The sequence below is a fragment of the Nannospalax galili genome, unplaced genomic scaffold (assembly GCF_000622305.1).
Source record: "Nannospalax galili isolate Female #2095 unplaced genomic scaffold, S.galili_v1.0 scaffold380, whole genome shotgun sequence".
Taxonomy (NCBI): domain Eukaryota; kingdom Metazoa; phylum Chordata; class Mammalia; order Rodentia; family Spalacidae; genus Nannospalax; species Nannospalax galili.
The window spans coordinates 847,563-855,603 of NW_008348568.1; the positions used below are offsets into that span (position 1 = coordinate 847,563).

The 8,041-nt window shown below is 42.1% G+C and overlaps 1 pseudogene; it reads right to left on the bottom strand.

Annotated features, from left to right (window-relative positions):
* Positions 1–2,619: 2,619 nt before the first annotated feature.
* The window catches only part of LOC108491417, a 19,469-nt pseudogene continuing 14,047 nt past the window's right edge, over positions 2,620–8,041 (bottom strand).

Consider the following 8,041-nt stretch of genomic DNA (forward strand, 5'->3'; position numbering starts at 1 on the left):
CTGGTGTCCGTGCCACCTAGAGATACAAAGGCAGATGGGGTGGGAAGGGGCCCCAAGGACTCCTGGGGACTGCACTGAGAAGCTGTATTGGTCTGGATGCAAAGGATCAGGAAGAGGAAAGGTCAGCCTCCCTGCATCCCAGAAAGAGGCTGGCAGTAGTGCAGCTGGTGTCCGTGCCACCTAGAGATGCAAAGGCAGATGGGGTGGGAAGGGGCCCCAAGGACTCCTGGGGACTGCACTGAGAAGCTGTATTGGTCTGGATGCAAAGGATCAGGAAGAGGAAAGGTCAGCCTCCCTGCATCCCAGAAAGAGGCTGGCAGGTGGTGCAGGCCCAGGGAAGCAGAGATGGTAGGGTTAATGAGGCTGGGGTAGTCAAGGCGTGGAGGGTGCGATGGGGTTACCCTGGAGAGAGGCCTGCGGTGGTGGGTGGTACAGGCCCAGGGAAGCAGAGGGAGGTGAGGGCAGCGCCCAGGCCAGTCCCAGAAGCAGAGCTGCTGGGTCCCAGAGAAGGCACTAAGTTGGTGTGGATGAAAAGGATCAGGAAGCAGTATTGGTTCCCCAGGTGTCTGGGGCCCCAAGACAAGGAATGGGACAGGACACAAACTAGGAGAGACCGGAGGTGGAGATGGGAGGGTGAATGAGGTTGGGGGAGTCAAGGTGTGGTAGGCATGATGGACTTACCCCAGAGAGAGGCCTGTGGTTCTGAACTCTTTTTATAAGGAGTTGAATTGCTAGAGAGGCAACAGAAATGAACCACCACAGCCCTGCCATTCTGAACTCACAGAGAGGCAAGGGGACAGAATAAGGAGATCAGCCTCATTAGGAGCACAAGCAGTTATGGGTGGGGGTCACAGGGATCTCTGCAGGGGAGGTTTTCACGAGAGGAGAATCAGGCCTCAGCACCCAAAAAAAGTTCAGTTTCATGTGAGGAAAAAAGTGAGGGTGTGCAGAATTCATTGTGTTCCTTGAAGGAACTAGAGCAATGTACAGTGGCTGGGGCGTGGGCAGTCTCCCTTAGCCTCCCCTCCCTAAGCTGAAAATGGCTTCCCCAGGAACTGCTGCAGTTCTGTCTCTCCCATGATCCCAGATATGGAGCATTACTTGGGTCCACAGTGAGGTCTCAGAATGAGAGGTTAGTAAGTGCAGAGCTCTTTTGGGAAGGAAGGCCGGCATCCTGGCCAGTTTATCTTGGCAAAAGAGAGGGGTTGGTCATGTTGGTGGCAGACCAGAATTGATGAGAATAGTTTGGCTGTCATGAGCATTCACAGCCCCTGGACAGCAAGTCCTTCCTTCTTGCAGCTCAGCTGGGACCTAGGCAGGGATAGATGGGCATATGGGGGACAGGATGGGGAGATGAGAGGAAGTGCTAGCTTGCCTACCAGGTTGCAATAAAAGTCAGGGGTTGGACTGGAAGCCCAGCCCCATCTTCTCCTGTTGACAGTGGGATTGGGGTGAACATTCCTCTCTGTGGGGTCCTGTCATCACTGTGAGACCATATCTCTGTATCTTTAACTTGGACCTGCTGTGTTTATCCAGCAAATGGACACTCTGCGGGCCTCCCTCCCTCTGAGGAGAAAGGACAGCTCCCATAGGGACTCCTGAGCTAACCGCTGTTTTGGAGTTACTGCCTCTGGCATGTGAGAAGTCAGCAGATGGAATTTTGGCTCCTAAGGGGATTTGTGACAGCAAGATCTCCTTGGGTTGTTTATCTCCTCTTGCAGAATAAGGTGAAAAGACCTCTTTTATATTATGAAGTCGTGTGTGTTTGGTTATTTTGAAACAGAAGATACAGATAATTGAAAAGCAGAAACTCAAACCACCTATATGGGTCCAGATCTCAACTTCTAAATACCATTATCCAGGAAAGGCAGCCAGTTCCCTTGGAGAAACGGCTGGTAAGACTGGAATGTCTTGTTATGCCAAAAGAAATACAAGAACTAAAAGAAGAAGAAAAGAGATTACGGAGCATGCCAGAAAGGCACAGAGGCCAGCTTGAATGGAACCCTACTGCCTAAACATAGGACAATTTTGATCATCAAGATAAATATAGATGATAATAAATTATGGCCCATTGTGCAAAAACAAGATTCTACAGTCTATTTTGAAAATAAATCAAGACATATGTTTTTCTTATAATTAATAGAGAATGAAAGAACAATTACATTAGAAATTAGACTATATAGTAAAATATAAATTATATAGTAAAGATAGAGTTAAGCAATATTCATCATGCAATTCTAGTAGGTGGGGAAGGCTTTAATAAGGAGTAGGAAACTCATCTAGTCTCATCCTCCCTGAAACCACACCATGGAACAGCACGTGATAGGGATGAAAGTTAGGAGCATCACTGTTCATACCACTGAGGGACCCTGAGGGATAAACAAACATGTGTGTCTCTTGATGTGATACCCTGAGATGGATACAACATTACTTAAGTGATATTCCAACTCCAAATGTATGAGCGGGACCAAATTACGAGAGAGTGTCACACCACCTAAGCTGAAACAACCTGTGAAATAACAAGCCCGTGTTTTTTTTTTTTCTACATAAAGTAAAATTTCCATTTTATTTTATTTTCCTGGAAGATGGTTTTTCTTCTGTCCTTATGAAGTCAGGTCTCTACATGGGCTTTGTTAGAGGTCATGGGGCAGCACCAGCAGGTCTAAATCGTGGTGGAGGTGTTGGGTCTTTCCTGGTTTCAAGAGAGAGATTCCTGACCACCTTGTTATGATTGGCACAGCTCACACAGTAATGTGGCTTGACAGAGAGCTTGGGAAGTGCATAAACATGGAGACACCCGCTTTGGAAATGTTCCTGATGGTGGAAGCCTCTACTGTGTTCCAAATAAGGAACTTCTTAGTGACCTGGTCCTTAGGTATGCACAGGGCGCAGCTCCTGCAGCAAATGGGTTGCACATGGCGCCGCCCCTTTTCCAGCGACCATTGTTTCTTCTTTTTCTGTTGTTATCTTAGAGACAGGACCCAGAAGAGAAGCCTTTTGTTCTTAGAAAACTCATGTCAAGAAAGGCAAAGAAAGGCTGATGAACCCTTGCAGATTAAGAAGACAAGAAGATCTGGCAAGAAAATGCCCTACTCTGTGGGGTCAATTGACTCAGAATATGGATTATGGCTTAGATTAAAGTATTGTACTAATGGTAAATTTCTGGAATTTTCTAGTGGTTCTGTTGTGGAAAAGAATGTCCTCCTTAAAAATTGCATTGGAACGTTAAATGTTTCATTAAAACTAAGTGATGTTAATGTGGTCAACATGACAGAATCTAGAATTTCCTAAGAGATGGGCCTTTGGGCATGTCTGTGGAGGATTATCTTAATTACATTAACTGATGTGGAAAGACCCATCTTAATTGTGGGCTGGATCACTCCCTGGGCAGAGGATTCTGGACTTTATAAAATGGAGAAAGTGAGCTGAGCCCTCCCAAGCATTCAATGTTCTTTCTTCCTGATTGTGGATGGCTGTGACCAGCTGCTTCAAGCTTCTGCTGTCTTGGCTTCCCCACCATGATGGACTGTGTACACCCTTGAATTGTGAGCCCAAATAAACCCTTTCTTCAGTTGCTTTTGTATTTTATCACAGCAACAGGAAAAGAAGCAAAGGCATTATATAAGCACAAATAGCAATAAAGAGAGAAAGTCAGAATGTTTATGTAGGACAGGAATAATAAATGAAGCTCTGTCAAAACTGGGGACCTGAGGGTCATTGAGATGGCTCAGTTTTAAAGGTGCTTGTTGCCAAGCCAGATGACCTGAGTTAGACCTCTGAGACCACATGGTGGAAGGAGAAGGCCAACTCCCAAAATTGTTTTCTGACCTCTACACCATACTGTGGCATATACGCCTACGCAAAATAAAGAAAAATTATTTTAAAAGAATACATTTAGGGGCTGGTGAGATGGCTCAATGGTTAAGAACACTGTTTTTGCAGAAAACCCGGGTTCGAATCCCAGTACCCACATGGCAGCTAACAACTGTCTGTAACTCCAGTTCCAGGGGATCCAACAGCCTCTTCTGTCTTCCTTGGGCACTGCACGACACGGGTGCACTTACTTACATGCAGACATAACACTCATACACATAAAAAATAAAAATAATAAAATATTTTAAAAAGAATACATTTAAAGAAAAACAAAAAAAAAATCATTGGAATCACCAATTTAAAAAGTTAAGGGCAGGGAGGGAGGATAAGACAGGGAGAGAAAGAGGAGATATAAATAGTGTCTAGTTAGTATAAAAAACCAGAGAGAGCCATATTAGTCAAAAAACTTACTGAAAAATTACACAATATCCCTATTGAGTATCTGTGAGTATAGCTGAAGACTATATAACAAGAAGCAGTGCCAGAGAGAAGAAACTGCCCTTTGAGTTGTTGGCCATGGTAGTCCAAGAGACTCCCAAAATTACACAGGCTATTGCCATAGTCCTTGATTGATTCCCAGAACTTGATGGTAAGACCCTGTTGCTGAAGCAGGACATACTTTGGACATAGGATTTGGAACAATGGAGCTGGAACTGACCTGGAAGTCACCTCCCCTGAAGGCTAGCTCTCATAGCTTTGAAGAGTGTTATGGAAGCCGGTAAGGGGGAACATCAATCAATGGTCCAACCCCAGCTTCCAGGCCTAAAAACCACATCAATGACCAGCACAACATATGACATCGGTGCGGTTGTGGCACTTTTATATTGGGGGTAATCAAGAAGAGCTACCTAGTTGAACTTACAGCCTACTCGATAGGAGGAAACTCATATGTGGTACTGTAAACTTAGCCAAATACACATAGCTGTAGAGGTCATAGATCTTAGAGAAAACCCAAAGCCTCTCATATTCTTAGACTAATGTAATTTCTTACTATGTGTAAAGTATGGATCTTTAAATTTCAGACAAGTATCCCAGTTACCAACCATCAAAACAGATAGAGATTATTACAGAGTTACACCACTGGCCACACACGGAGATTCTCTGTGAATTGACCAAGCCTAAATGACACATCTAGGATGCAACCTCTACACCTAAGACTCATGGAACAGAGAGCTAGGGATAAAGAGAACACTAATGCATCTTTCAATTCTCATCAACAAAGTTTTCTCATGCAATACAGGAACACAAAAGGTCACAAATGGCCACAATGCAGAGAATAAGAGTTGGTAGAGTGTGGGTCCTTGGACAGGACTCCTATATTGAGGTTCACCCACTCAGGGCTCAGGGACCATTGCAGAAGAGGGGCAGAAAGACTGTAAGAGCCAGGGAGGAGGTGCATGACGATACAGAAATAGTCCTACAGGCACCTGGGAAACCTTTTCATACAAACTGCAGCAATGGTGTCAGCATGCATAAGACCTATGCAAACTTAGGCAGACAAAAATCCAGCACAGAACTGTGGAAATGGTCAGCAGGCCCCAATCTTAGTTGAAGAATTATTGGCAGCTGATTACTGCTGGGTGAGGAAGAGCTGATTTTCTTGAAAGGAGAGACTCTAGATAGGCCACCTCAACCCTGGTGGATGATCTTGCACTGAGAGAATTCAGGACACTAACTTTATAATACAAATGACATAATGTATGAACTCCAGTGGGAGGGTTATTTGAGGGTGCCAAAGGGGAAGGGGGAAGGAGGTATAAAGATGGTTTTATGTATGGAATACACAAAAAATTAATAAAAAATAAAAAGTTGACTCATTTGTGAAAACAGAACATCTGCATTTATTAACTTTGATCTTCCTCATTCACACCATGGTGATTTTCAATTCAGAACTGTTTTTGAAAGGAAAATTGAATCAGAATGAATCCACGTTTTGTTATTAAGGCAGAACCTTGAAAATGGCTGTTTTTTTGTACCTACGCACAAATGCATGTAACTAATAAGCAGTTTTAATTATTAGCAGTATTTTTATTTTTTTATTATTCAACAACATAAAATTGCCACTATTAATTTAATCAGTAGCTGCCAAATATAGTTTAGTTTACTTCCAAACTTTCTTAGAAGGCTTAGTAGACAAGACTTCTGAGAATAATCTTGTAGATAAATATCTAAGAACAATCATGATTTTGTCCTAGGATAAATTCCTAGAAATGGGATACCAGGCCAAAAGGCAAGTATATTTTTAATCCCTTTGATGTGTGCCGAAGTTTTTAAATCCCCCCTAAAAAGTTTATATTAGTGTAGCGCTTTCCTAGTCTTGTAAGACTGTATCTATTTTCCTTCCTTTTGTCTCAAACTGCACCAAATTTTCATCTTCTGATCTTTGCCAGATACAATAAGGAGATCATGTTCTCTCTTCATGTTCCAGCGAAGGTGAACTTGACCACTTGTGTTTTCTTTTTTTTTTCTTTTTTTCCAGTTGTGGTTAGTAACGTAGTCTATCAAATCTAGAAACATGTTGTTTGTAAAATACATTTCATTATTTTCATACCACTAAAGAAAGAAAAATGCACCCTACTTTCTGATATGTTAAAAATGTGCATTTATGGGGCTGGAGAGATGGCTCAGTGATTAAGAGCACTGACTGCTCTTACAGAGGACCCAGGTTTGATTCCCAGCTCTCACATGGTGACTAACAACTGTTTGTAACTCCAGTTCCACAGAATCTGACACCCTCTTCTGACCTGCAAGGGCATTGCAGGACATGAGTACAACTTATATACATGCAGGCAATACACTCGTATACTCATACAAAATAAAAATAATAAAATATTTTTTAAAATGTGCATTTGGAATTTGTGAAATAGACACTTTAAAAAATGTCTAGGAGGGCTCTAGTCTGACAGCTCAGACTCAGTGCAGGAATGGAGGCTGCCTGGGGCCAGTGTGGCTGAACCACATATTGCCCACCATTCCTCCTGAATGATTCACAAAGATCTCTGGGATTTTTTTTTTTGGAGCCTAAGGCTGATTATTAAAAAAAAAAGATGGTAATATCCATTCTGACCAACTTGTTTTTACTTTTACTAATGTTTGCTAAACATTCATGCTCTGCGTCATCCACGAGAGGCACTTGTAATTTAATAGGAGAGGCAAATAATTGTTCTGTCTGGGATGTGAGGTCAAGATAAGAGAGTGAAGAGGGAAATGGAGAGGGTGAGCAGGAACTTCATCTTGAACTCGATTTATCCATTCAGCAAATATTATTCATACTCTAATAACCAGCTGAGGCTGTGCTAGGTTTGGGGGTTGGGTGGGTATTTGGGCACATACAGGGGGAAGGGACATCCCAGACAGAGTTTGCTGGGACTAGGGATGCATATGGGCAGGACCTTAACAGGTGTGTTTGGAAAAGAGTGGTTCATAGAGTATGGGGAGCTGCGGAAGACGAGATCAAAGATGCAATGTTATTTGATGAGAAAACTGAGGCTCACACAGGGAGTACAATGTTCCAGAGTCCCACAGCTAACGAGTGTTGCATTTGTTGGATTTATCTGCTTGTGTTTCAGGCTCTCCACTCTCACTCTGATGATGAGCACCTTAAAAGAGGAAGCCTTGTCTTTTAACCTAAGCGCCTTGCACAGAAAGTCCTATTAAGGATATTGCCAACATTTTAGGTAAATGAATGAAGGAGTAAATGAATCAACTACATGGACAGGGCAGACGATAGGTCTGTCTATGTGCAATCTATAGTCTGGTTGAGTCTGGATTGTTTCTTTTTTTTTAATGATTCATTTATTAACCACATACTTAGAAGAAGCATTTCATTACAACAGCATTGACACATTCAATAACAATTTCCTGAGCTAAGATGCATCTCTTTCAAAATTGGCTGTAAATTTTTAGGTTTACAGTTGTATTAATACAGTTATACAACATTGTATTCAGTATAAACCCTATGAGACATAAAATTAAATGAGGTTTTAACCTTTAAAGAAGATCTCCATTTTGTTATTAAAATACACATTTTCATACAGAAAAATACATTTTTAATGCAATTGACATTAAGATGTTTGCACATGCGTTTCTAATCTACTATCCATTCTTATTTACCACATTATTTGCTGGTATCATTATATGTTCTTTCAATTTTTTTTTTTTTTTTTGT